This window comes from Kogia breviceps, chromosome 11, assembly GCF_026419965.1.
Source record: "Kogia breviceps isolate mKogBre1 chromosome 11, mKogBre1 haplotype 1, whole genome shotgun sequence".
In the NCBI taxonomy this organism is placed as follows: domain Eukaryota; kingdom Metazoa; phylum Chordata; class Mammalia; order Artiodactyla; family Physeteridae; genus Kogia; species Kogia breviceps.
Window position 1 is genome coordinate 86,223,404 of NC_081320.1, and position 27,132 is coordinate 86,250,535.

General features: G+C 42.8%; 2 long non-coding RNA genes across 4 annotated transcripts in view; both read left to right on the forward strand.

Annotated features, from left to right (window-relative positions):
* LOC131765507 (uncharacterized) overlaps positions 1-7,435 on the forward strand; it is a 347,130-nt gene extending 339,695 nt beyond the window's left edge. For all 3 annotated transcript variants that reach the window (XR_010835624.1, XR_010835625.1, XR_010835626.1), the window contains 4 exons: positions 5,647-5,715; positions 6,408-6,617; positions 6,884-6,991; positions 7,177-7,435. This is a non-coding gene — a long non-coding RNA (uncharacterized lncRNA). The remainder of the gene's footprint in view (positions 1-5,646; positions 5,716-6,407; positions 6,618-6,883; positions 6,992-7,176) is intronic.
* A 3,054-nt stretch (positions 7,436-10,489) lies between these two features.
* LOC136792178 (uncharacterized) overlaps positions 10,490-27,132 on the forward strand; it is a 74,749-nt gene continuing 58,106 nt past the window's right edge. The window contains exons 1-2 of the long non-coding RNA XR_010835627.1: positions 10,490-10,810; positions 11,724-11,875. This is a non-coding gene — a long non-coding RNA (uncharacterized lncRNA). The remainder of the gene's footprint in view (positions 10,811-11,723; positions 11,876-27,132) is intronic.

Here is a 27,132-nt window from a genome sequence, read left to right on the forward strand (position 1 = left end):
CAAACAGACTTAGAGTTAAAGGTGAGAGAAAGAAAGAAAAGTTGCAGCAAAGTAATTTCAACTTGAGAAGTAGAACGGTTGAAACCCAGAAAAAATGTGCGCTCAGCAATATGGTCCGCTCCTACACATTAACCCAGAGCGCTTGTGTAATTAGTGCGAGGGGTAGGGAACTGAGCAGCTCACAATATCTCTCACCCAGTTTGGAATTACATTCACAAAAGAATTTCCTCTTCGTTTCTTGTGAGAGTTGAGAGAGTTGTCCTGTCGGTCTGGTATCAGCAGCTGCCTCATGGCTGGAGACACATTTGGGGCTGGGTTTTGCTCCTGAGGAGGTGGTCTTGCGGCTGTACCCTCCTGACTTTCACCGCTGCGCATGGCATAACTGGGCCTTCACAGAGTGGGGGTGGAGGCCACTCAGCTCCTCCCCCGGAGAAACGGACCCTGAGGAGCCCCAGATACCAGCTCTCCTGGCCTCTCAGTGCTTTCCACTACCCCCTTTCTGCCCTTGTGCTGCATCTAAACTCTGAGTTTCCTGCTTTTTTAAAAAAAAAATGTTGGGGTATAGTTGATTTACAATGTTGTGTGAGTTTCAGGTGTACAGCAAAGTGAATCTGTTACACATATATACGTATATCTACTCTTTTTTAGATTCTCATACTGAGTGAAGTAAGTCAGACAGAGAAAGACAAATATCATATGATATCACTTATATATGGAATCTAAAAAAAGGCTACAAATGAACTTATCCACATAACAGAAATAGTCACAGATGTAGAAAATAAACTTATGGTTACCAGGGGGTAAGGCGGGGAGGGATAAGTTGGAAGATTGTGATTGACATATATACACAGGGAACTCTACTCAGTATTCTGTAACGGCCTATATGGGAAAAGAATCTAAAAAATGAGTTTCCTGCTTTTGACATGAATGTGGACATTTATCACCTCTTGAGGAACTAAGAGAATTCAGGTCTGTAAAGTGCTTGGAGAGCTATTGTTGAAGACTCTGTGGCTGGTGTTGTCACAGGAATCTTTGTGGTGGGGGCATATGCTTCATGAGGGTCATGGGAGGGTGGCTAACAATCTTTTCCCTTTTTTCCATAAATTCTTCTGGCATCTAGTGAGGCCAATGGACTTGCTATGGACTGAATGTTTGTGTCTCCCAAATTCATATACTGAAGCCCTAACCCTCAATGTAATGGTATTTGCAGGTGGGCTTTGGGGAGGTAATTAGGTCATGAGGGTGGAGCCCTCACGAATGGGATTAGTGCCCTAAAAAGAAGAGATGTGAGACAGATGATCTCTCTCTGCCACGTGAGGGTACAACAGGAAGGTAGCTATCTGCATGAGTTTCTTCACCAGACACGGACTTGATCTTGAACTTCCAGACTCCAGAACTGTGAGAAATCAATGTTTGTTGTTAAAGCCATTCGGTCTGTGGTATTTTGTTATAGCAGCCCAGACTAAGACAGGACTCATTCTCAGAATGTTTTTAAATGCACAAAATAAAATATATAGGATTACAAAGGAAACTAATTATATTGACATACAGTTATCAAAATATAAATACAACATGTGTGGTACAGTCATATATGTGCTTCTTTATTAACTCATCAAAAAGCAAGATCTACTTATGGGTTGAATAACTGACATATGTCTGAAATAAATAATATTTTGAGAAATCTGCAACAATCATAACATACTAAAATATCTGATTTCTACTGTTGACAAATCATAGCATTGCTATAACTCCTGTGGTTTATTGCTCACATTCGTAATTGAGGGAAATGCCATAGTTCAGTTAGAGGTTAGTGAAAATAAAGATAGACATTTTCCCCGTCTAACTTCATTGACCCCCTGACTTCTGTCCATGGGTCTTTGGATGAGTTTCTGCTGATGAATAAATGGGTTTATTTGGAAGATAACTGAACCATTAGGGGCTTCTACTGAATCCTCTGCTTGTGTGGGTTCTTTGTCCCTCTCTGGAGACTGAAGGATTGATTTCTTGGAGTCAGGTGTCATTGAGGGTTATTTTTAAGAAATTAGGGGACCAAGAGGACAGAAATGACAAGAGAAATAACAGTATAATATGTGCATGGTAAGGAGCACTGAGTTGTTGGCCTGTGCTGTGAGCAAAGGGGTGAGGACGTGTGCATGGCTGAGGAAGGATGTGGGAGCACATGCTTCCCAGAGGGGAAGCCTGGATGCTTAAGGGGCAAATTGACAAAAGGGATGTGATGTGGGGCCAGGCAGGGTGCAAGGCATGGAAGTTGGAGCATCTTGGCAGTTCAAGGTGGTGCCTCTCTGGGCTACAGGGCAACTGGGAGCTCTCCCTAGCTCAGGATAAGGGACACAGATTTGTGTTGCAGGCATATTGATTTTCAGATGCACCTGATTCCATGTGTTCTCCGTGAGCCAGGCTTCAGCATTATCATGTGCACTTAAAACATTTTCACCCACTGGTCATTGACTTCCTCAGCAGTTCCTCCCAGATTCTCTTAAGCAACAGATTCAGGTTTCATGAACAAACATTTGTAAACTGGTTGCCCATTTGCCACCTATTTAGTACTGTGATAACTGAAATCATCTCTGAACAGGAAAATATTTTTATCTTTCTTAGTTGCTATTCAGAGGACCCAGGGTGGGCAACTGAACTTCTGTACTTGAGAAAGATAAGATGCTCCAGGTAATATTTAATTTTACTAAGGGAAAAAAAATCCCAAAATGACTTTTCCCCTTAAGTTAATAGTTTTTGTCCTTGAAAACAAAGCCCACATGATACAGGTGAATAATACCTCGAAGTCTTTGTTCTCTGAGCTGAGTCTTAGAGCTGAGTGCATTAGACAGGGGGCTAAAACTTGTAGGCAGAGGTATAGAATCTCCAGTCTCTCCCTTTTATCATGAATCCCAGACAAGTGCCCCTCTGGAACTTAGGGGTGAGAGGTTAGATGAGAATTCCTGTTCTATATTAAAAATTATTAATGTGATAATTTATTTTTTTTCTTTTGTACTAGGTCTTCAAAATTTTATACTTAACAGCACATCTCAGTTCAAACTTGCCTCATTTCAAGTGTTTGTGGTCACATGTAGCGAGTAGCTACCATACTGAATAGTGCTTCTCTTCCTTTCTTTCTCTCTCTCTCTGTAATAAAATATAGTTGACATACAATATTATGTTAGTTTCAGGTGTGCTACATAATGATTTGACTTTTGCATACATTATGTAATGATTACTACAATAAGTCTAGTAACCAACTGTCTGCATACAAAATTATTGCAATATTATTGATCACATTCCTTATGTTATTACATCCCTGTGACTTATTATATAACTGGATGTTTGTACCTCTATGTCCCCTTCGCCTATTTTCTCCCACCCCATCACCCACCTCCCTTCTGGCATCCACCTGTGTGCTCTCTGGATCTATGAGTTCGCTTTCATTTTGTTTGTTTGCCTGTTTGTTCTGTGGGGAGTTCTTCTTCACCGTGAGCTGTGCTGCCCCTTGGCTAACCTGCCTTGGAACTCAGAGGTGTTAGAGTTTGGTGTGTTAGAGCAATTGCTGGGTACAAAGGCGCACTGGGATGCAAAGACACGGGAAGAAGCCCAGTGGGAGGGAGAGGCATCCATGACACCAGTCATTCGATACAGAAGAGAGCGAGCTGAGATTACCATGTCCCGGAGTTGCGGGAGCTCTGAGACCTGGGAAGGTGCCTTCCTGAAGGCTGCCACACACAGAGCTACACAGAGCACAGGGAAGAGATTTGCTCATTAGGAGACACCATGGGTGAAGAAGCCACGCCCATAATGCCAAGACCTTGGCAAGAAGAGAAGGGAAATAGCCACTGTCTCCAACTTTCTCTAGTAGCTCCTGGATCATTGCTACTCTTGTATTTGTTTGATAATCCTATGGTTTATCTATTTGCTTGTATTCCATTGTGTTCCTCAAGTGGACTAGATGCAGTTTACAAAAACAGTTGGATTATGGCAAGATGACATAAAAACGACAAAAAATGAGGCACAGGAGATGGAAGAATAGGAAAGATGAATGGAACCAGGTGTGAGGTTGGTTCAAAATACACATCCCTTAATGTCTCACCTATTTGCTAGAGATGGGCTGTATTGATCTGAGTCTAAGCGTTTCAACGGCCAAGGCCAAGGAAAGCGCAATAAGTGGCCTGAGTCACAGCCCAAGAAATAAAAGCGAACAGGAGTGGAGTCGCACACTCACACTGTGAGGCCAGGATGCGAGGACACAGGATGAAGCACAGCGCAGGCACACCAGTGACCCCCAAACGGTGTCAGCCTTCTCGGAGTGATGTTCTTCCTGGATTCTTCCTTGCAAAGAAACTTCATCGGGCCCCAGCTGCTGACCTCAGCGGCACCTGGCACACATCAGTATGAAATCCTCCTCCATCTCCCCGCCCACTGAGTGTTTCTCTTTTGTCTCTGTTTAGACCAGGGGCACAACTCCTTGATGTTCTAGAGAAGCTATTCTGCAGAGCCCACCTGATGCTCTCCAGATACTCAGCTCTTAGATGGACAGGCTTAATCTGGGTCAATTTAAGAGATGTAGACCAATGCATTTCCATGGCAGGGACTACTTTGAGTTCACCGGAGCCTGTTTCCTTCCCTCCTGGGCACATGAGTACTTTCCCCAGACTCCTTTGCAGCTGGGCATGGCTTTGACACTGAGCTTGAGCAGAAGTGATGTGTGTCACTTCTGGGCTGAAATGGTTGGGAAGTAAATGCATTCTCTCCATAATCCCTTTCCCCATCCGCTGGCTGAGAGGAGAAGGCTATAAGGACCCAGAGCAAGGTGGAGACACAGGAAGGAAGAAACCCAGGCTACTGAGGGTCTGGTGGAGGACACCAGCCAGAAAACCTTCACTGGACTGTGGCATGCACAAGGAACCAACTTCTATGGTGTCAAGCCACCGAGAATTCCGGATTTGTCTGTTAGAGTAGCTAGCATTATTTTAACAAATACAGTTCCCCTCGGGAAATGCTCTCTAAATAAAATTCCTCTCAGCCAAGAGGAACTGAGAGATTTGAGTGACACCAAGTTCAAGGTTACATTCCCTGACAACTGCTAAGAGTGCAAATATTCTCTGTTGCAGGGAAGTGGGTAGGTGCAAAACCTTATGTTTTAATAGTCACCCAAGGTGGGAGTAAGATTAACACACTCTTGTCAAAATTGTGTCACCTTACAAGAACTCCTGCCTGAATAGAAAGCTCTCGTGTCTCCTTTTGGAGATAACCCAGGATGTACCTGTGGGTTAGACCAAGATTCTCCTCGGAAAGTCATTTTGTGTCTGCTTTAACACATGGGAAAAATGGTAACCAAGGCCACACGGTTTCATAGAATGTAATCTGCTGTAGTAATTTTAACCTGAAAAAAATTTTAAACAGCTATAACCCTCTGACTGCTGCAGCCCTTAAAAACAAAACAAAACTTGGACAGTGAATTTGGTCAAGTCCCCTTCTCACCCTAGGCTCTATTTCCAGGCATGACCTATGGCAACTGGATGTGACGGGCCAAAACTGCAATTTATAATCTATGTGTATGATGCCAAACAAAAACTCCCTATAGCACACACCAATAGCATGTCGATAGTAAATCCAATTCTGTTTCCGTTATCCTTACAGGATGTAAGCACTAAGCACCAGCTATGCTGGCAGAACAAACGTTTCCAGCTTCCACACCCATCATACAAGGTGAGATACTTGTAATATTTATGGACCAGGTCCTGAGGGCCAAAACCAGGAGAGAAAGGTAGCCCCTGCTTCTCCTGGAGAAGCGCTGAAGGCCTGCAGTTGTGTGTGCTTAGTGATCACGGGGGCTGGGTGGTTATGTCACCATCATGTTGGATGTTGAGGTAGGATCCAGGTTTGTGAGCCTTGCTGGTGTGCAGGGCGACTTTGCTCCTGATGGGAGCTCGCTGTTGAGTCATCTGCAGAGCTTGGTGATTTGCCCAGGAATGAGCTCATAAGTTCTCCAGATTCAGTGACCAGACTAGAGCAACAGCGTTGAAAGAGCCAAATGATGAGACAGAACTGGGCTTCACGGTGGGCCAGTGCTCCTGCAGATGTCCACCCAAGGGACACAACTACCCTTAAGTTCCAACTTCACCCAGGCTGCCTGAGACCTGACTCCTTTGTCCCTAGATCAGGTAAAACCAAACTCTGGCTAAAGGGTAAAAAAGTCACAATGAAGAACCCCAGATCTGATTTTTTTTTTTTTAAACTCTCATTTGATGTCTTAAATCATCCCGGAATTGAGCTCTACCATCTTTCCTCTTCCAAGAAGGTGAGGGGATGCTCCCCTACTGTAGAGGTTGGGTGGCTGGGAAAACGAGTCCTGGGGGCTGTGGGATCTATAGTCCAAAGTGCCTTTTATCCACACCCAGGCCGTGACCTGCGGGTGCTGTGAGAGGAGGGCCTTTGTCACTTCATGATTCACCGATTGTCCATCCTTCTCTGCTGGAGGACCTTGAAGGAGGCACACGTGTCCAGTTAGGAGGAGGCTCCAGGAAGCCCTCAGGCAGTGCCTGTCAAACTTTCCATGTGCCTGTGAAACACCTGGGCACCATGATTCTGCATTTCTCACCAAACTCCAGGTGAGGCTGATGGTGCCCTGAGGACCCCACTCTGGGTAGGAGGGTCCAGGGAATTGTGCCCTGTGTAGAATGATGTTTGGACAAGCAGTGCTTCTGTGCAGCCTGCCAAGGAGGCTGGAAGGATCTGTGATGAGAAGGGTCTGAGTGTGGTCTGAGTGAGAAGAAAGTATCCAGGAGAATGGCTGTCGGGGGTCTGTGAAGAACACCCCCTCCTGGGCTTCCTTCCACTTACGTTGACTTTGTGCTTTGCATCTTTGCTCTTACAGATTTGGAGGGGCCTCATTATACCTTACACTGGAGCTAGGCGTTTAGACCAATCTGAGGATATAAGCGAGCTGGCAGAAGGCATCCGATTGAAAGCCTGGCTCGGAGAGGTGGGGGGGATGGGGAGGGCTGGAATACATCCTCAGCTCTTTGCTCCCTACCACGCATCTCAGGTCAAAGCCCAGCTCAGCCTTGTTCCCCCCATTCTCCTGGGATGCTGTGGAGGAGGAGGCCTCCACTCTTGAAGAGGCTTGGCTTCTTGCATCCTGACATGTGCATGTTTTCTGTTTTATAGGAAGAAATGTGTCTTGGCTGGAGGCCCACGTTTCGTTCCAGCACATCCTTTTTACCAAAAGAGCCGTCCCTGGAGCTGCCAACAGTGTTTACGAGAAAGCCATCCAACAATACTTTGGATCTGGGAGCGTGGCCTGACCACAGACGTGGCCTTCCCCGCCCCGAGAACCATCCATCGGAAAGCCTGGCACACGGTGGATTGTCTTTATTTGTACTCAAAATGTAAAAAATGTAAAGCTGGTTTCTTTCTTTCTTTCTTTTTTTTTTTTTTTTTTTTTCCAGCTGGGAAAACTCCTGTCAGTGGATGCAGTGTCCTTTCCAGATTCAATATTATGCAAACTGCATATCGGCAAATGGAGTAAACAAATATGTCCATAGAGCTTCCTGATGCACGGAGAGATGGGGCCGCTCCAATACAGAGATGCAGACCTGCCGATTGGCACTGCCACTCCACCAGCTCTGCTACCATCGCTCTCCTTCAGAGCAGAGTCTGAGAGCCTGGGATGATGGGCCACTGGGATGCCCAGCAGCAGGGGACCCCTGGAGTCACGCAGACCTAGGCTGGCTGCAGGTCGGTGGGAGCTCTCATTGGCTGCGGTGGGGACTCACCGCCCGACCAGTCCTGCGCCTGCGCTAAGAGCCCCACCCTCTTCACTCCCACCCGCACAGCAAGGCTCTCACCCCCAGGCAAGGCGGAGAAGTGTACGTTTCCTTTTCTCTTTTTTTTTTTTTTTTTGAAGTTTACTTTCCAGCTCTATCTCCCCTCTCCGGCAGGCCTGGGCAGGAGGCAGTACCCCATGTGACATCTTTTTGGCATAGAGAACTTGGCCAAGTCCCTTTCCCAGCACGGGTTTTAGTTGCCAGGCGTGCAGTGTTAACATGGGTGTGACGGACCCCGGGCTGGCTTCAGCTCTGCAGTCCTTCAGAGTGTAGGATTCCTCTGCGCAATGCTGGGTCTCGACATGCTCCCGTGGCAATAACTTAGTGAGATTAAGTACCTTTTAAATGTTCCCTTCTAAGAAGATGAGGAAACAGATTTAAGGGGATTAGCCTGTTCTGTTGAAAGGTGGGCAGAGAATAAGTGGAGAAGCTAGTGTTTAGACCCGGGGCTGTCTTTTCAGAAATCCTGTACTTTCTTTTTTGCAAAATGGCATCATGCTTCCCCAAACACCCCTGCAAGAAAATAAACAAACAAAACAAAGGGACAAGGAGCATCCAAAGGGTACATCTTCAAAACCTGAAATGAAATGTTTATCCATCTCTCCTCCATGTATCCCCTCCCCTGCCCTGGCTGGTTGAATGTTTTCTCCTGTAGCTTCTGTCCCCTGTCTGTGATGGGGTCGGGAAGGGAGGGGAGGGGTGGAGAAGCTGCCCATCTGCCTTTTTGGGAGATCTGTATTTCCTGACATGCTTGTTTCTTTGGACCAGCAGAAATGGGCACGTCCTCTTGCTGGTTTGTCATGAAGCAGGAGTCGCTTCTCACCATTAACAACCTCATGGAGTTTGGTGTGGCAGAAACAGTTGCTCAGGCAGACTAGGTTCAGTTGCTACCAAATATCCTTGAAGTCTCAGAATTACTGAGAACAAAGATTTGCCTCCACGCTCGCTGGGTCCCTGATAAATCGGGCATGTCTGTCCTTGTTTCAGAAGGGAGATGAGTTCTGAGGTGTCAAGAGGAAATGGCCCTGTACCCAGTTTCATGTCCCGAACGGGGTCCCTGGTGCCTGGGATGCCGTGTTGCGGAGCAAATGGCAGTGTCGTGGGCGTGCTTCTGGTGGAGAAAAGACGGAGATGAAACTGCATACCCCCTCATGTTGGCAGCTTTGGAGAGTCTTGGCCAGCTCTTCCAGGGGAGGTGCTGAGGTGAGAGGTTAGTTAGGGCACAGGAGGAACAACCCAGGCCAGAGCTTCCTGTGTTCAGCAGTTAGACACCTTTCTGTGCAGGTTGTTGATGAACTGGTTATCTGTAATCTGATTTTTAGCACCTGGCATATATATCTGATATTTCATGTAGCTTTTGATTACTGGGTTATAGAAGTTTTCAAATATTTCCCCTTTCTAGAGTTGCATCAACTCCATTCTTCCTAGTGGGAAGATGGGGAAATAAATCACCCAAAATATTCTTTGACCAATCACCGTGCCCATTCAATGTTCAGATGCCTATGCCGATCGAATCTCCCCAGAATATCCCAGGTAATACATTTGGAGGGTTATCGTCAGGCTAGCTTTTTTGCTTCCCCCCCATCTCTCGCTCTCAGCCTTCTGAAATATAGCAGAGGGACCCTCGTAACAGAATATGTCAATGAATGTATTTAATAAGTGGTTAATATGTGCACCTGCCCAAATTTGTGGTCTTTTGCACCTTTTATGTGGCCTACCATGGCAGAATATATGGTGAATGTTCTTGTGCCTCCCACTGCTCTATGTTTGCTCCTTGGAGATGGCTTTTCAACTCTGTTTCAATGCCTCTCCCATCCATGCAGCATGTGGCAGACAGATTCTGAGGTAATTGACCCTCCACAGTCCTGATCTCCTGTTTGTGTCCTGTATGATACCTTCCTCTTGAGTGTGTGTAGGGGGACCTGACTTGCTTCTAACCAACTGAATATGGCAAAAGTGATGGATGTCACTCCTATGATTACATTGCATTATATGAGACTTTGTCTTACTAGCAAATTCATTCACTGTTTTGATGAAGTAAGTGGCCATTTTGGGAAAGTCCACGTGAGCCTCTCTGAATGGTGGGTGACCTCTAGGAGCTGAGGGCAGCCTCCAACCATTAGCCAGCAAAAGCTGGGGCCCTCAGTCCTACAGCCACAAGGAAATAAATTCTTCCAGTAACCTGAGTGAGCTTGGAGTCAGGTTCTTCCCCATTCAAGCTTCTGGATGAGAACACAGCCTGGGTAAAACCTCAACTGCAGTCTTATGAGACCCTGAAAAGAGGACCCAGCTAAGCCACACCCAGACTCTGACCCACAGCAATAGTCAGATAATAAATGTGTATTGTTCACGGTTGCTAAGTCTGTGATAATTTGTTATGCAGTAGTTGAAAATGGACACACAACACTCAGAAGTTCCTGGCCACCTGCATCGTAAGACAGGTTCAGTGCTGTTCCTCTAAAATCTCCCCTATGTCATCCAAGACATGTCCTCTGTGTGCTCCTGAAAATGAAAAACTCGATGATTTCCTGGAGAGAAATATCAAATACCACTGGACTTACGTTTATAGTTGTTAACATCTGCGTCTGTAGGCTAATGTCCTTCCTGAATACCAGATCCTAATGCCTACTAATATATCTTCTCTTGGTAGTTCTATGTCAACATAAAAGTGTCCCAGACTTGGGCTTCCCTGGTGGTGCAGTGGTTAAGAATCCACCTGCCAATGCAGGGGACACAGGTTCGATCCCTGGTCCCAGAAGATCCCACGTGCCGCGGAGCAACTAAGCTTGTGCGCCACAACTACTGAGCCCGCGTGCTGCAACTACTGAAGCCCATGCATCCTAGAGCCTGTGCTCTGCAACAAGAGAAGCTACCTCAAAGAGAAGGCCTTGCACCGCAACAAAGAGTAGCCCCTGCTTGCCACAACCAGAGAAAGCCCACGCGCAGCAAGGAAGACCCAATGCAGCCAAAAATAAGTAAATAAATAAATAATTTTTAAAAAGTCCCGAACTCAACTCCTCATCCTCCATATTTTCTTCTTCTCCACTGCTTTTTGCCTTAAGAAATGGCACACTTCCCCTGTCAGCCTAGATCCTCATGTCTTCCCAGTAGTTCCCTGGGATGGCCCTTGGATCAGAAGCCCTATTTCATGTCTGGAGTGGAGAAGACACTGCAGGGCTCTGTAAGCCCTGGGCCTTTGTAAATTGTCCCTTGGGCTTCTGGGGGCCTATTGTCCTTGTCTCCAGGGCCAAAAGGAGTCTTTCACCTGGGAGGTAAGAAGTCCCAAGCTCCAGGCCAGGATAATAAACCAGACAAATTGCAAAGGTACTGGGTCCTGGAGGTTCTCAGGGTTTTTCTCAGGTTTTCTCCGAACAGTCCTATATCCTCTGCCAAGGATATGTGACTCGGTTGCCCTGCTTTTCCAGTCTATTAAACCTAGGCTATTAAGGATTCAGAGAAATCATATACAAATTTCCTCCTATATTAAATGACATTAAAGTTAACATCCAAAGTTACAAAAAAGATTTATTTAGTAAGGAATGTTCTCACATCCTTACTAAGCCTCAGTGTAAATGTGACTACCCTTGACAAGTCAAAGGTTAAAATGTCCCTCTGTCTCTGCAATATTTGTCAAGATTGAGTCCTAAGAGTTGCATTTTCAAATGCCTCTAATGAAAAGGGGGTATCTGTTCAGATGAAAAGGCAGATGTGCAGAAACAGAGACTATGCTTGTCCCTGAAGAAGTGATACAAGATGACTGAGAAATGTCATTTGAGAGAAGGGGAAGGACCAGCCCTACATTAAAAAGTTAAAGGAATAGGAGAAAAAACAAACCATGGAGTCAGTGTATAATTATAGCTGATGCATGTATCATGTTTTACGATGCAGTGCTTGGATGATTAAGCAAAGAAACATCAGGATAGGAAACCTAAGATAGAGCCAGAAACAAGGTCATTGCTGAACTTGTGTGCTGTGAGTTCTACAATATTTGATGGACATGGATATTTGGTCCTTAGCAGCCACTACAGACTGGCAGTCAGGTGAGTACAGCTGTTTGCTCAGTTGGGGGCCTCAGATCAGACTAGGGTTCTCTGAGAACATCTTTGCTTCTTCCCTAAACTGTTGTCAAAGGAGAAACTAAAGCCATTTAAAACTATTTATTTATAAAAATGTCTTACATTTTACGTACAATTTATTCTTGAGTATATTATATATTTCATGGACATTTGAGATTTATTTTTCCATTATATTCTCTAACTGTCTAATGCTGGCATAGAAAGTAGTCATTAATTTCTAAATAATTATTTTTTTAAATGTGTAATAACTTCTCATCTACCCAGTCATCTAATCCTCAAACAGTAATAATTGCATCTTCTTATTTCTTGTGGCTAAAGACTGTTTCTTTTCTTTTACCTTATTACACTGTCTGGAAGAGCACTGAAATATAGAAATATAATGCCATTCATATACGTAATTTAAAATGTTCTAGTAGCTACGGTAAAAGAAAGTAAAAAGAAACATGAAATTAATTCAATAATATATTATTATTTAACCCCATATACCCAGAATAAAATTTCAACCTAAATCAATATAAAAATTAAAAATTAGGTATTTTGGGCTTCCCTGGTGGCGCAGTGGTTGAGAATCCGCCTGCTGATGCAGGAGACACGGGTTCGAGCCCTGGTCCGGGAAGATCCCACATGCCGCGGAGCAACTAAGCCCGTGAGCCATGGCCGCTAGGCCTGCGCGTCCGGAGCCTGTGCTCCGCAATGGGAGAGGCCACAACAGTGAGAGGCCCGCATACCGCAAAAAAAAAAAAAAAAAAAAAAAAAAATTAGGTATTTTACACTCTTTTTTAAAAAAATACAAAGTGTTCAAAATCTGGTACAGCACACCTCAATTCAGATGAGCCCTATTTCAAGTGCTTAGACACATGTGGTTAGTGGCTGTCATTTTGGACAGTACAGGTCTAGAACTTCTAGAATACTACAAACAATGACCATGATTGCAAGTAGCCTTGTCTTATTATTTTCTGTTAAGTGGGAACATCACTTACTTTTAACTAGCTATTACTGCCATTTGGCTTGGGACAATTTTGATTTTTTATCATATCAAGGAACAATCTTCCATTCCTTGTTTATAAAATGTTTTTGTTGTGGTGGTTAATGTTATAAATTAGAAATGCTATTGAAGTCACCTCCTCATCTTGCAAGAAGATTTTGTTTTCCCCTTTGACTTAGCGATATGACATTTAAAAATTTCCCCTAAGATTTATCTGTCTCTGCATTCCTGAAATAATCTTTACTTAGTTATGGAACACACCTCCTTTTACTTGGCAGGATTTGGTTTGCTTTTATTTCATTTCACCAGGTCACGTTTCATTTCACAAGGTGAGATTTCCCCTTGAAAATAGTATGACTAATAATACTAGGCAGGCATAAGCAGGCTCTGGACTGAGTGAGGGAAGGGCTGCTTTTTCTCCTAAGGGCCAGGAAGTTGAGCGTGTGGGGCAGGATGCAGGTCAGGGTGTGTGGCTGAGTCTGGAGCCTCCTGGACCCAGTCACCTGGGCCCAGTGCAAGTGGCCTGGGGAAAATGGCTGAGTGCGTGAGGAAAGTGCCATGTAAAGGAATGGCGGCACTGAGAGCTGAGACACTGAATGATGTGGAAGCACCGTATGCAGGCATAATACAGGGAGTGAGCTGTGTCCTCCTCCTGCTCTGTATCCTGAGAAGTCCTATGGGACTAGCCTGGGTGGTGTACGCCTCAAGCACCCCAATGCTTGTGACAACGGCCCAGGAGCGTGCACCACCTGGTGCTGGTGTCTGGACCATTGGTAAGCTCTGATCCATGGACAAGGATGACCCCTGTTTCTGAGTCACGTGCTTTCAACAAATACCATGTGTGTGGTCCAAGAATCATAGCTGCAGTACACTTGGCCCTCTGGTGGACTGGTCAGATTTTCTAGCATTTTTTTTCTGTAAAACTGGTCACCAGGACTGACTATTTGCACAGAGTAGGTGTCCTTATGATTCTTGGAATTTTCATGAAAGTAGTGCCCAGAGAGAAGGAAAAGAGATGTTTTTATAATGTTTTTATAATGGTGGAATGAATACTTAGTAATTATTCAGACTTGAATATTAAATGTGCCTGTATTAGTTTGTATTTATTTGCTAGGGCTGTGACAACAAGTTCCACAGACTCGGTGGATTAAGCAACAGAAATTATTTTATCACATTTCTGGAGATTTTGAAGTCCCAGGTCAAGGTGTTGGCAGAGTTCGTTTCTTCTGAGGCCACTCTCCTTGGCTTGTAAATAGCGACTTCCTCATTGTGTCCTCACATGGTCTTTCTTCTGTGTGTTTGTGTCCACATTTCCTCGTCTTATACTTATCAGAACACCAGTCATATTGGATCAGGGCCCACACCTGCAACCTTATTGTAACTTAATTACCTCTTTAAAGACCCTACCTCCAAATACAGTCACGTTCTGAGGTATTGGGTGTTAGGACTTCAACATATGAATTTTGGGGGGGACATACCGTTCATAACAATGACCATATTTTTTATCACCAAGTTGAAAACAATAAAAAATATCACTTATCGAAGGCTTTTGCTTCCGTACTCAAATGAAATCAGACTGTAGTTTTTCTTTTTGAGTGAATTCTCTTTTGCCAAATTTTAGATCAGGGTTCACAAACTTCTTAAAATAGTTGAGAAACTTTTCATCTTTTTTCTATGCTCTGTTCCAGTTTATACAGGCCCACAAGGCCTGTTCTGAAACCCTTGAGACCAGATATGTTTCAGAATTCAGAACCTTTGGCTTTTTAGAATGGTAATACACGACGTATAACATATATTGGGTTGGTCAAAAAGTTCGTTTGGGTTTTTCTGTAAGATGTTATGGAAAAGCCGAACGAACTTTTTGGCCAAACCAATATTACATATCTCACCTAGTGGGAAGTGGGGCATCAGGGCGTAATAAACATGTTACTATTTCATACCATGACATGAAAATAATAATAATATATATTTATGAATTCAGATCAAATTTAATGTTATATGAGTTTCGGTCAGGTTTTGTCTTCAAATGTTTTATAAAACAAACTACAGAGCATTTGGAATTTTAGAACTATAAATAAGGGATTGTCGGTCTGGGTACCATTAAGATTATCTTTCCCCTGAGGACATGAAAGTTTCACCGGAGTACAGCTTGCTTTATATGTATGTGTGTAATACATATATAGTCTATATGTATATAGTCTGTTGAACTCTTTAAGGTTTGCCTATTGAACTACTCAGGCTGTTTGTTTAATGAATCAATTTTGGTGAGTTATAGATTTTCTAGAAACTCTTTTCCTAGTGATTTTCAAATATACTAGCTGGGCTGACATAGTACTCATTTACCTTTTAAAAAAGTAAACTTCATACTTATGGTTAAATCACATGTTTATCCTAACTTTTTCCCCTTAATTGCACCCACTATATATTTTTCTGTTTCTTTAAAGTCAACAGTTGGAATTACTTTTCCATTTCTGTAGATTTCTTTCTAAAAAACATAATTTGTAATATTATCTCTATTACATTCTTATAAAAACTTTTCTCATATTATTACGTTCTCTTTCTGACATCTTGAGGTAGATGCTTAGTTTCTCTATTTTATTCCTTTTTGAAGCAATAAAATTGAGGCTCAGGATTTTTCTCTGAGTGCTGCTTCAGTCTCATTCCATAGTTTGATATGTGGCTGAGGAATTGCAGGCTTGATTAACTCAGAGGCCAGCGCCTCCACCCTTTCCTGACCCTGTCTCTCCCTCAAAACTGCCATCTTCAAAACTTGCCACTATTGATTTCCCTTTCCTTTCCTGTTTGTTCATCCTTTTACTTTGTAACTCTTTTCATTGGCTTTTTCTCTCTTTTTTTAAACAACATCTCATTTTTCTCCTACTACAAACCTAAAGAAGCCAAAGCCTTCCCTTGAATCTGCCCTCTCTCCTTTTGCAGCTGAAATGTCAGGAGATGTGAGTACAGTGATTGGTTTAGTTGTTCCTGAAGAGGGGACACTTTAAGGGATGACAAGGTCTAATGAGTGACAGTGGCCACAGTGGTTGAAGTGGAGACAAGTCCATGAGATGAAGAACTGAGACAACCAGGGGGCCCGGAGGGAACGGGTATAATGTGCCACATGATCAACAACAGAAGCAGTGGGTGTTTTCCTTTTGGTTTGGCTTTTAGGAAAGCATGGTTTGTCTTCATTATTTTTCTATTTTCTCTTGTTTATGCCGCCTTTTTGGAAGGGTGGTGGTGATGTTTTTTGCCGTTTTCTTGCTCCTTCCATGCGGTCTGTTTTCTGATTTCTTTTTTGGTGGTTTCTGTGGGATGTAAAGCCTTTTACATTCTATTAATGGTTACATTAAATAAACAATATTTTATCTTATATGTCACTTACTACCCGTGCCGAGTATATCTATTAACTCTGTTGTCTAAGAGGAAGAGAGATGCTTATTTTTACCTCTACCCTCCACTCTTCTGTTTCCCCTGCTCCTGACCCTCTGTCCCCACTCTGGGCTTGTGCTGATAAAGGGGTACTCTGTTAAATTGTTCGATTGATTGTTAAATTGATTTTTTTTTTTACATTATGTATATTTTACCGGAAGGGTTATCTGTGACATTTGCATTCTGGTTTGTAACAATTGTATATAATTACTTTTTAGTGTAAATGCTTTTAGTGCTTCCATTTGAAAGGTAGGAAGGAAAGGGGCTGGGGAGGCAAGCATTAGATGTTACTCTGGGTGAGAGACCCGGCTCCCGCCTGGGGTTAAGCTTGTTGGGTGCCTCACTGGGGACTCCGGAAAGGAGACTTCTTTCTTCTTTCCTCTCATCTCCCATCCTTGGCCACATCACTTATTCTGTCTGCAGTGATAGTGGACCAGCCTGTAGGACCGGAGACCCAAAATGACACCAATATCAGACAGCTTTCCTGGATTTTAGCCACGACATATCTTCCCTGAGAGGTGGCGCCCCATGGAAGTTCTCTGGCTTTCTTGTCCCGGGATTTCTTCCTCTGACCGTTTTTGTTGTTGTTCTATAAAAGCCAAAATACCCTTCCAAGGTAGCTTCGATCTTAGATATTCAGCCCATGAGTATAGTGTGTCAAGGGTCAAACATTCTCCTAGGAGCATTGGGGTATTTTTCTGGGTTTTTCAATATATATGTGTTTTTTTTCTGCTTTCCTTTGGGTTGATATATGTTTGGAGAAATTTCCCAGAAACAATCTGCTGATGTCCTGGGAGGTCGGCAGTGCTCTGGGTGGGGATTTTAGGGGTGTGGACATCTGGTCACACCACGGAAGCACAATGGTGAGCACTCCTGCATCTTCTCCATCCCAGTGGTACCCCTGCTGGTTGCTCCTCGTAGGGTACATAGCAAATGTCTGGATGTACCAGATACTACAGACATTCAGATGCTTCCCTGGGAGGCCACTTGGGCCTCCATCTGGGTGTGACTGTGTTAATGAACGCCCTTCATTCAGGCTTACAGGCTTCTTGGGGGTAAGGCAGCACTTTATTCTCTCCAAAGAAAGGACTTGAGCCACAGGACATAAACTTGAGTTCCGATTTGGCTTGCTACATGTTAGGTTGTTTTCAAGAGTTTAAGGAAACCTATAGGCTTGGACCCACTGGGATTGATTTACTAGCTTGGGGGTCCTTTGTTTTTTACTCTTTTTTAAAGAATGTGTGTGTGTGTGTGTGTGTGTGTGTGTGTATGTGTGTTTCTTTTACAAGAACTCACGCATGCTATTTAACTTTAGAGTTGGGGATGATATATATATATATATATATATATATATATATATATATATATATATATATATGATATCTTATATCTTAGAGCGATGCACCTTTAGGTGTGGTCCATGGATGAACATTATCTGCCCCACTGGGGAGCTTGTTTGACACACATATTCTCAAGCACCATGATTCAGAAACTGAGGGTGGGACCCAGCAATCTGTATCTTAACAAGCCCTCCAGGGGATTCTGGTGCACGTTAAAGAATGAGAACCACTGTCTTAGAGATAATCCACTCTACTCTTTTCAGCCTGCACGTGAGGCACTAAGACTCCTCCACAGGGAAAGTGATTTACCCAAGGTGACATGTAGGGTCAGTGGCAGACCAGGGATCGGAACCCAGGTGTTACACACGTTAAACAGCTGACATCACATCTGGAATATAGGAGGTATTCAGTAAATTAACTCTCCTTCCTCTTGCTTCTGGCCCCGTCTGAGAGCAGCAGGACATAATCAGCTAGGGATGTGCTGCTACCTCTCGATGCTCATCTCTCTTTCTCCCCTCCATTCAAATGGCCTAGAGAAAGGTCCCAGCACGTGCTGTTAACTCACTGTGCATCCGAGAGCTCGCCGCCTTGCCCCAGTCCCGGTCGTGCTGATGAAGAAGTGAAGGGGTTGGCCTGCCTCGCTCAGATCCTTTCCAGTTCTGACTTTCTAAGGCTTCACGGCAGGCTCCGACACACACGTTTCCCTGGTTGGCTATCAGCGGCCATCTGGCAATTAGCAGTCTCTGAGGCAGCTAATCCTACTCTGAGCTGGATTAAAGCTGAAGTTTAAAACATGGAGATAGGCAGGTGATTTATGTTTGAGTCTTTGGGTCCTGCTGTCCCTGGCAGCCTGGTGATGGAGGACAGAGAAGCTGATTTCCTCCCTTATATATCTCAGGATCAGCTTCCAGAGGGACATCCTGAGCTGGGAGCTGAGCTGGGCTACAGGAGGTGCTGGGTGAGCTCCAGGAGCCCAGCCCCGGCCAACAGGGCACGGCCATGCTGGCCAGAGGAGACGGGAGAGAGCCAAGTTCGGTGTCCAGCGCTGCATCACTAAAGCAGGTGCGATGGGGGACCTGGGGGATAAAGGCCAGATCGTTTTGAACCACGGCTCCTGGGTGCCATCCGGGGCCCTGGGGTGGCAGCCGACAAGCCCTCTGGCTCCTCTGGAGAGCCCTCTCATTAGGCACCGTGGTCAGAAAGCAAACCCGTGTGTTCGTTCACAGCCTGAGGAGATAATTAACTTACCTCTACAGAGGGAGTTGATTACATTCCTAGCATGATCAGAATAAGTCTGAACCTGGAAACGCTGGTGGTGGCGGGACCTATTTGTAATGGTTGGCTGAGGAGCCGTTTGTTCAGAAATTGGCCGAGTGATCAGACAAATGCCTCTTTTCCTAATTGTTGATAAAAATCAGCTATTATGGCAGAGCCTGGGACTCACTCCTGAGACAACCCATTACTTAAGGTGAACATGCCTCCAAATAAGTTAGGACCATCTCAAAACATTTCACCTAACTTGAGTTTAAAAACAAGTTGTGCCTGTTGTGAATTCTATATAGAGCTGGGCACAGGGGAGCGTGATTTACTGCCTGCATTTCATGGCTGGCTTGCTACTGCTGTCAGGAACCGCCTTTCACAAATATTTACTCAGGGTAGATATCTTATTGATCACCTACTATGTGCAGCTCTGTGCTAGGTGCTGAGGGGCTGAAGCAGACTGATTCTCTATCCTTGAGGAGTTTACTGCTTATCCTATGAGAAAAGTTTTATCAAATATGCTTGAACCCTGACTTGTGCGGTTTATTCTTTAAGGGTCATTGTTGTTCCTTTGATGGAGTGGACCGGAAAGTAATAAGCTTCTTGAGAGCTCACCTGTACCAAGCACTGTACTAAGCATCAGCCCACTCAATTCTCACACCATTTTGTAAAGAAACTGCTATTATGGGCTTCCCTGGCGGCACAGTGGTTGAGAGCCCGCCTGCCGATGCAGGGGACACGGGTTCGTGCCCCGGTCCGGGAAGATCCCACATGCCGCGGAGCGGCTGGGCCCGTGAGCCATGGCCGCTGAGCCTGCGCGTCCGGAGCCTGTGCTCCGCAATGGGAGAGGCCACAACAGTGAGAGGCCCACATACCACAAAAGAAAAAAAAAAAAAAAAAAAGAAACTGCTATTATCATTCCTGTTTTATATACGGTAAAGCTGTGGCACGGGGAGCTTAAGTATCTCCACCACGATGGTGAGAGGCAGACCCAGGAGGTGCACCCAGGTTTGTGGATTTGCAGAGCCCATGCTCTTAATGCGGACGCTGCAGAGAGATCGTTTTGCAAAGGCTGCCCCTCCATCCTCAGTTTCGCCTCCGCCACACCTGCCCTGTGTAAAAGCACTGCCTACACACACGGGCTTCTTGCAGTTACTGGGGCCCGCTGAGTGGCTTCCTGCCTTCGAGGTTTAATCCCTGCTTCATGTGCTCTTGTCATCTCTGCATAGCTTTCTGCTTCTCCTTATCCAGGTCTCTGATTAAATATCCATTCCTTACAGAGGTCTCCTCTGGCCCTCTGGTCTCAAATCACCCTCCCCGCCTTCCTTCTTGAATCTTCTCATCTATTTTGTTTTCATAGCATTTACTATTATCTGAAATTAAGTTATTTGTATATTTGTTTACTTGTTTATGGTCTGATGCTCTTACCACATGATACGATGATAAGGAATTCTTGGATCTTGTAGTTCTTGAAGTACTTTCTTGAGTTTTCCAATAGTTTGGTGAGATAGGCAGTTTAGGTGCTTTCATTCCCAGTTATTCCCCGAGGTTGCTGAAGTTCAGATATTGGAATTGGTTTATTGAAGGTCACACCACATCTATGGCAGAAGTAGAATTATACCATGGATGGGCCTTCTGATGACTGATTCAGTGCTCTTTTCCCTGCACCAAGAAGGATCCATTCCAAGTGACAAGCAATAACCAATCTCATTATTTTAGGGCCCTGGAAAGCATAAAGTCACTGAATTAACCCATGACACTGAATTAAAGTTTCTCATGTGTTCTTTCACCCACCCCCCCTCCTCCAACATGTCATGTCAAGTGGAACAAAGTAAGATAGCCTCAGTTGATAAGAAATTTGATCTGGAGATTTGAGATAGAGCAACTGATGAAAAAAGAAATTATAGACTATTTTATTAATTAGTTTGTATGCCTATCTTAGTCCACAAAGTTTCAATTTGGCTACAAAAATACCTAATAAAAATGCATAAACAAGAAATTAGAGCAAAAGAAGAAAGCAAAACTAGCTGGAAACATTAAATGATCAAAAAATGAGACCCTAAAATGCAGAGTTGAAAGACTTATCACCATGAACTACACACTGTTTAAGTTCTAAGTTTTCTAGCAGGTATTGTCAAAAGGAAAAACTTGGTTGGTTACATAATTCAGAATGTTTTTGCATAAAATAAAAAAAATTACTTAGGAGAAAAACAGCCATTCCATTTTCTAAACTGGAGGTTAATTTCTCTTGAAAGAAAAGCATCTAGTACAGTATTTCTCAACTGTTCTAAACCTGTGACCTTTTTGATAGTGATAAAAAAGCCTCTCCCTTCCGTTGAGAATTACTGATGCACAGAAAATAGATGCTATGTTCTCCATCGTGCCATCAACTAGGACAATTTTGTTGATCTTTACTTTCTATAGATTGTAGTAGAAATAGATACTGCTTTCTTTTCCAAGTCAAAAATTAAGCCGTCTGATCCCCCAGAGATCTGAGTCACCCCGTCACTTCTCATTTGGAACCATCACAATAATAATTGATTTAGGCAAGAGTCATCAACAGATGCTGAAACTGTTGGGTGAAAATTTGATGAGGAACAGGATATTTACTTAATCTCAAAGTATTTCTGCTTATGAATTGCAAAGGGAAAAATAGTAATTTTACAAGGGACCCCACTTTAGCAAAGTGATCAGAATTATCACCATTTATGGGACAAGTGAACATATGCCTCCTGATATCAAGACATATCACCTCTGCGGCATTTCTGTCAAAAATGTGTAATCTGAATATAATCATGAGGAAATACCAGACAAAACCAAGTTACTTTACAAAGTAACTGCCTTGTTCTCTTCAACAAGTGAAGGTCAGAAAAAACAGAGATGGAGGTACTGTTCCAGATTAAGGGAGACCAAAGAGACGGGACAGCTGAATGCTATGTGTGATCCTGGACTGCATCCTGGACTAAAATGTTCTTTCCATTTCTCTTCCTTTTTTAGTTATCTCTCTTTTTTTTTTTTTTTTTTTTTTTTTTTTTGTGGTACACGGGCCTCTCACTGTTGCGGCCTCTCCCACTGCGGAGCACAGGCTCCGGACGCGCAGGCTCAGCGACCATGGCTCACGCGGCCCAGCCGCTCTGCGGCATGTGGGATCTTCCCGGACTGGGGCATGAACCCGTGTCCCCTGCATCGGCAGGCGGACTCTCAACCACTGCGCCACCAGGGAAGCCCTAGTTATTGCATTTTTAAAAACTGTAAGGTTGTTGTTGGGACAATTGGCCAAATTTGAATAAGATTTACAGATTAGATCATATTAAATATTATTTTCCTGATTTTGATTATGTTCTCCTAGTTATGTAAAAGAGTACCCCCAAATAATACACAGTGAAGTTTCAGGGGTGAATGGGTATCATAAATCAGCAATTTACTCTCAAATGATCAAATACATGTGTATATTTAATTATATGTGTAATTTGAATGTATGTAATTTATGTATTATAATAATTCATATATATATGAGAAAGTGATAAAAATTTAACAGTTGTAGAAAATCTGGAAGAAGGGTAGCTGGAGTTCTTTTTATTATTCTTACAAGTTTTCTGTACATCTGAAATGATTTCAGAATAAATACTGACAGCCTCCCAAAGACTGACGGATCCGATTAGCTGGTCTTAAGGGCTCCTTGGCTCACAGGCTGCAAGTCCACCTGTAGGTGGGAGGAGCACCTGTTGACTCGAGAGTAAACTTTAATCACATGTTGGGCTGCATTTTCACAGACAATATTTGCCGTTTCCAGGACACTTTCTTTTTAAAAAAATAACTATTTATTTATTTATGGCTGCATTGGGTCTTCGTTGCTGTGCACAGGCTTTCTCTAGTTGCGGCAAGCGGGGGCTGCTCTTCATTGCGGTGCGCGAGCTTCCCATTGCCGTGGCTTCTCTTTTTTCAGAGCACAGGCTCTAGGCACGTGGGCTTCAGTAGTTGCAGCACACGGGCTCAGTAGTTGTGGCGCTCCGGCTTAGCTGCTCTGTGCATGTGGGATCTTCCTGGACCAGGGCTCGAACCTGTATCACCTGCATTGGCAGGCAGATTCTTAACCACTGCACCACCAGGGAAGTCCTCCAGGACACTTTCTTTTTAATTGACTTCTTTTGTAGACTCATTCTGTGTCATTAGTTAGGTCCTGTCTCCAGATTTTATTGTGAGAGAATTCCTTGTTAGCATAGAGAAACGAATGGCATTAGAAGAAGGATTTAAGGATTCACCTTAAAAGATCCTACTTAATTCTTAGCATCTTCCACTGCCTCCGTATTACTGTTATTTATGTCTCACTGGGAGGGTTTCCACAAGCATCCTTCTGTTGCCTTTCATCACCTCTTTCTGATATATTTTCTTTTCCTCTGCTTTTTCCTTCCAGTTTTTATATTTTATTTTATGCCGACAGTTTTATGAGGAATGGTTTTAATAGGTACATGTTGTAAAATGGAAATATTTTACTGGGATATTACATAAAATACACAGGAGAAACTAGGATATAAATTATATTTTTTATCATAAGATTTTACTGCAAATAAGTTCGCATATACAATCTTTTATTTATGATAAGAGCAGATTCTTTTTACTTATAGCTGCTTTTGAATTTAGTGCTTCAGTAAGGAAGCTTCTGTGTAGTTACATAAAAGAAGGTTCTATTTTGATGAGAAATGAATTTCTTATTTGAGGAATGTTCTTTTTCCTGTTGACTTATAGAGGGAGGGAAAAGTGGAGGTGGTGATTGCTTTGGGATGGGGTTAAATGTCAGTCTCTGATGGGAAGAAAAGACTATGCTGTTCCCTTAAACTTATTGCAACAGGGTGTGTGTTGTTAGCCTTCCATTGGGCCTCAATGCCAGGGTAGCCCCACCTGCCCTCAGCCTACCTCCACCCAACCTACCCTCATCATTAGTCATTTGTAGGCAAAGGGCAAGAGCACTGAGGTCTATTTTTGCTATTTCTGGGCCCTGCATTTGATCAGGAATACAAGACTAAGGAAACTGTGTAGCCTGTTTCTGTTTCTTACTGACTTGCCATTTCTATCTTATTGAAATAGAAAATTAACTGAGATGTAGTCTTGCCCCCTGAGAGGAGGTGTTCCTATTTTGGCAGGCCATGAAAGACGTCCTATTGGAAACTGAAACTCAACAAACAAGACACTTGGATTTAATGGCCTGTGCACACACGTTTATCAAGTCCTCTTTACAGGCTTATATTTTCTCAAAGCATCCCCTCCTTTGGATTTCCCATTTCAGTTAATGGCACCATCATTCTTCCTATTCCTTGGGTGAAATTAAACAATGGTACATTTTGAAATGTGAAAATTCAGGGAAGGATTTTGAAGAGAACCAACAGGTAGATGTATTTGAGTTTTAATTGCCTCTTTTTCTTTCTTCTTTGTCAAATCACATTTTTTTTCTTCCACTCTCATTTTCCTTCTCTTTCTCCTTTCTCTTGCCTCTCTCTCCTACTCTTTCAGTACATTCTTTGCATATAGTGGAGAGTTGATTTAAAGATCTATCTCTGGAATTCACTTCTATGAAATGGTGCTGGCAAGTTCTGGTTTTGTTTACTTTTCAGACAGAATTAAGGTTTTGTGCAAGTCTTCCTTATGTATGGCAGCTCAGTGCAAAAGGCAACTGGCATTTCTTCTCCTTTGTACATATCCATTTTTCTGGCCTGCTGATATGCATACAGTTTTCACCAGGAATGTTCAGTAGCTAACCTGTTAAGACCTCTGGTTTCTGCATTCTAGTCAGTTGATACCTTTATGTTTTTGGGAGCTCTGGTGGTAGAATAGCACTGAGCTAGGCTTTCATGAACAAAATTCTTGGTAAGCAATTTAAGAATACTATGAAAGGGGAAAATCAATTTTAAAATTTCCAGAATTCTATTTCTCTAATAAATTGACCTTTGCCATTGTCAGTTTCACAAGTCTTTGTCAAAGATGCACACATAGTTTTGATTGAGGTGTAATCAGTGTGTAGATCCATTTTTTATATTCTGCCTTTATTCTAACTGTTGTAAACACTTATCCAGCTTGCCATGTAATTTTATTTTTATAAAAATTACTGAGCACCTTTTATGTGTCAGCTACTATATATATATTTTTCCACATCTTTATTGGAGTATAAATGCATTACAATGTTGTGTTAGTTTCTGCTATAACACAACATTACAATGTTGTGTTAGTTTCTGCTATATAAAATGAATCAGCTATATATATACATAGATCCCCATAAATCCTCCCTCTTGAGCCTCCCTCCCACAATCCTTATCCCACCCCTCTAGGTCGTCACAAAGCATCGAGTTGATCTCCTTGTGCTATGCAGCTGCTTGCCACTAGCCATCCATTTTACATTTCATAGAGTATATATGTCAATGCTACTCTCTCACTTCATCCCAGCTTCCGTTTCCCCTGCTGTGCCCTCATATCCGTTCTCTAGGTCTGTGTTTTTATTCTTGCCCTGCCACTAGGTTCACCGGTATCGCTTTTTAAAATTTCATATGTATGCATTAGCATACAGTATTTGTTTTTTTCTTTCTGACTTACTTCACTCTGACAGATTCTAGGTCCATCCACCTCACTACAAATAACTCAATTTTGTTCCTTTTTATGGCTGAGTAATATTCCATTGTATATATGTGCCACATCTTCTTTATCCATTCATCTGTAAATGGACATTTAGGTTGCTTCCATGTCCTGGCTATGGTAAATAGTGCTGCAATGAACATTGTGGTACATATATATCTTTTTGAATTATAGCTTTCTCTGGGTATATGCCCAGTAGTGGGATTGCTGGGTCATATGATAGTTCTATTCTTAGTTTTTTAAGGAACCTCCATACTGTTCTCCATAGTGGCTGTATCAATTTATATTCCCACCAACAGTACAAGAGGGTTCCCTTTTCTCCACACCCTCTCCAGCATTTATTGTTTCTAGATTTTTTGATGATGGCCATTCTGACTGGTGTGAGGTGATACCTCATTGTGGTTTTCATTTGCATTTCTCTAATAATTAGTGATGTTGAGCATCTTTTCATGTATTTGTTGGCCATCTGTATGTCTTCTTTGGAGAAATGCTTATTTAGGTCTTCTGCCCATTTTTGGATTGGATTGTTTGTTTTTGTGATATTGAGTTGCATGAGCTGCTTGTATATTTTGGAGATTAGTCCTTTGTCAGTTGCTTTGTTTGCAAATATTTTCTCCCATTCTGAGGGCTGTCTTTTTGTCTTGTTTATGGTTTCCTTTACTGTGCAAAAACTTTTAAGTTTCATTAGGTCCCATTTGTTTACTTTTGTTCTTATTTCCATTTCTCTAGGAGGTGGGTCAAAAAGGATCTTGCTGTGATTTATGTCATACAGTGTTCTGCCTATGTTTTCCTCTAAGAGTTTTATAGTGTCTGGCTTTACATTTAGGTCTTTAATCCATTTTGAGTTTACTTTTGTGTGTGGTGTTAGAGTGTGTTCTAATTTCATTCTTTTACTAGTATTTGTCCATTTTTCCCAGCACCACTTATTGAAGAGGCTGTCTTTTCTCCATTGTATATTCTTGCCTCCTTTGTCAAAGATAAGGTGACTTATGTGTGTGGGTTTATCTCTGGGCTTTCTATCCGGTTCCATTGATCTATTATTTGTTGCTTTTCTCTTGCTGCTTTTAATATTTTTTCTTTGTATTTAATTTTTGCTATCTTGAGTAATATGTGTCTTGGTGTGTTTCTCTTTGGATTTCTCCTGTATGGGACTCTCTGTACTTCCTCTACTTGATTGACTATATCCTTTCCCATGTTAGGGAAGTTTTCAACTATAATCTCTTCAAATATTTTCTCAGACCCTTTTTTTCCTCTTCTTCTGGGACCATTATAATTCAAATATTGGTGTGTTTAATGTTGTCTCAGGGATCTCTGAGACTGTCCTCAATTGTTTGCATTCTTTTTTCTTTATTCTGCTCTCCAGCAGTTATTTCCACCATTTTATCTTCTAGCTCACTTATCCGTTTTTCTGCCTCAGTTATTCTGCTATTGATTCCTTCTAGCATATTTTTAATTTCAGTTATTGTGTTGTTCATCACTGTTTGTTTGCTCTTTAGTTCTTCTAGGTCCTTGTTAAACATTTCTTGTATTTTCTCCATTCTGTTTCTGAGATTCTGGATCATCTTTACTATCACTACTCTGAATTC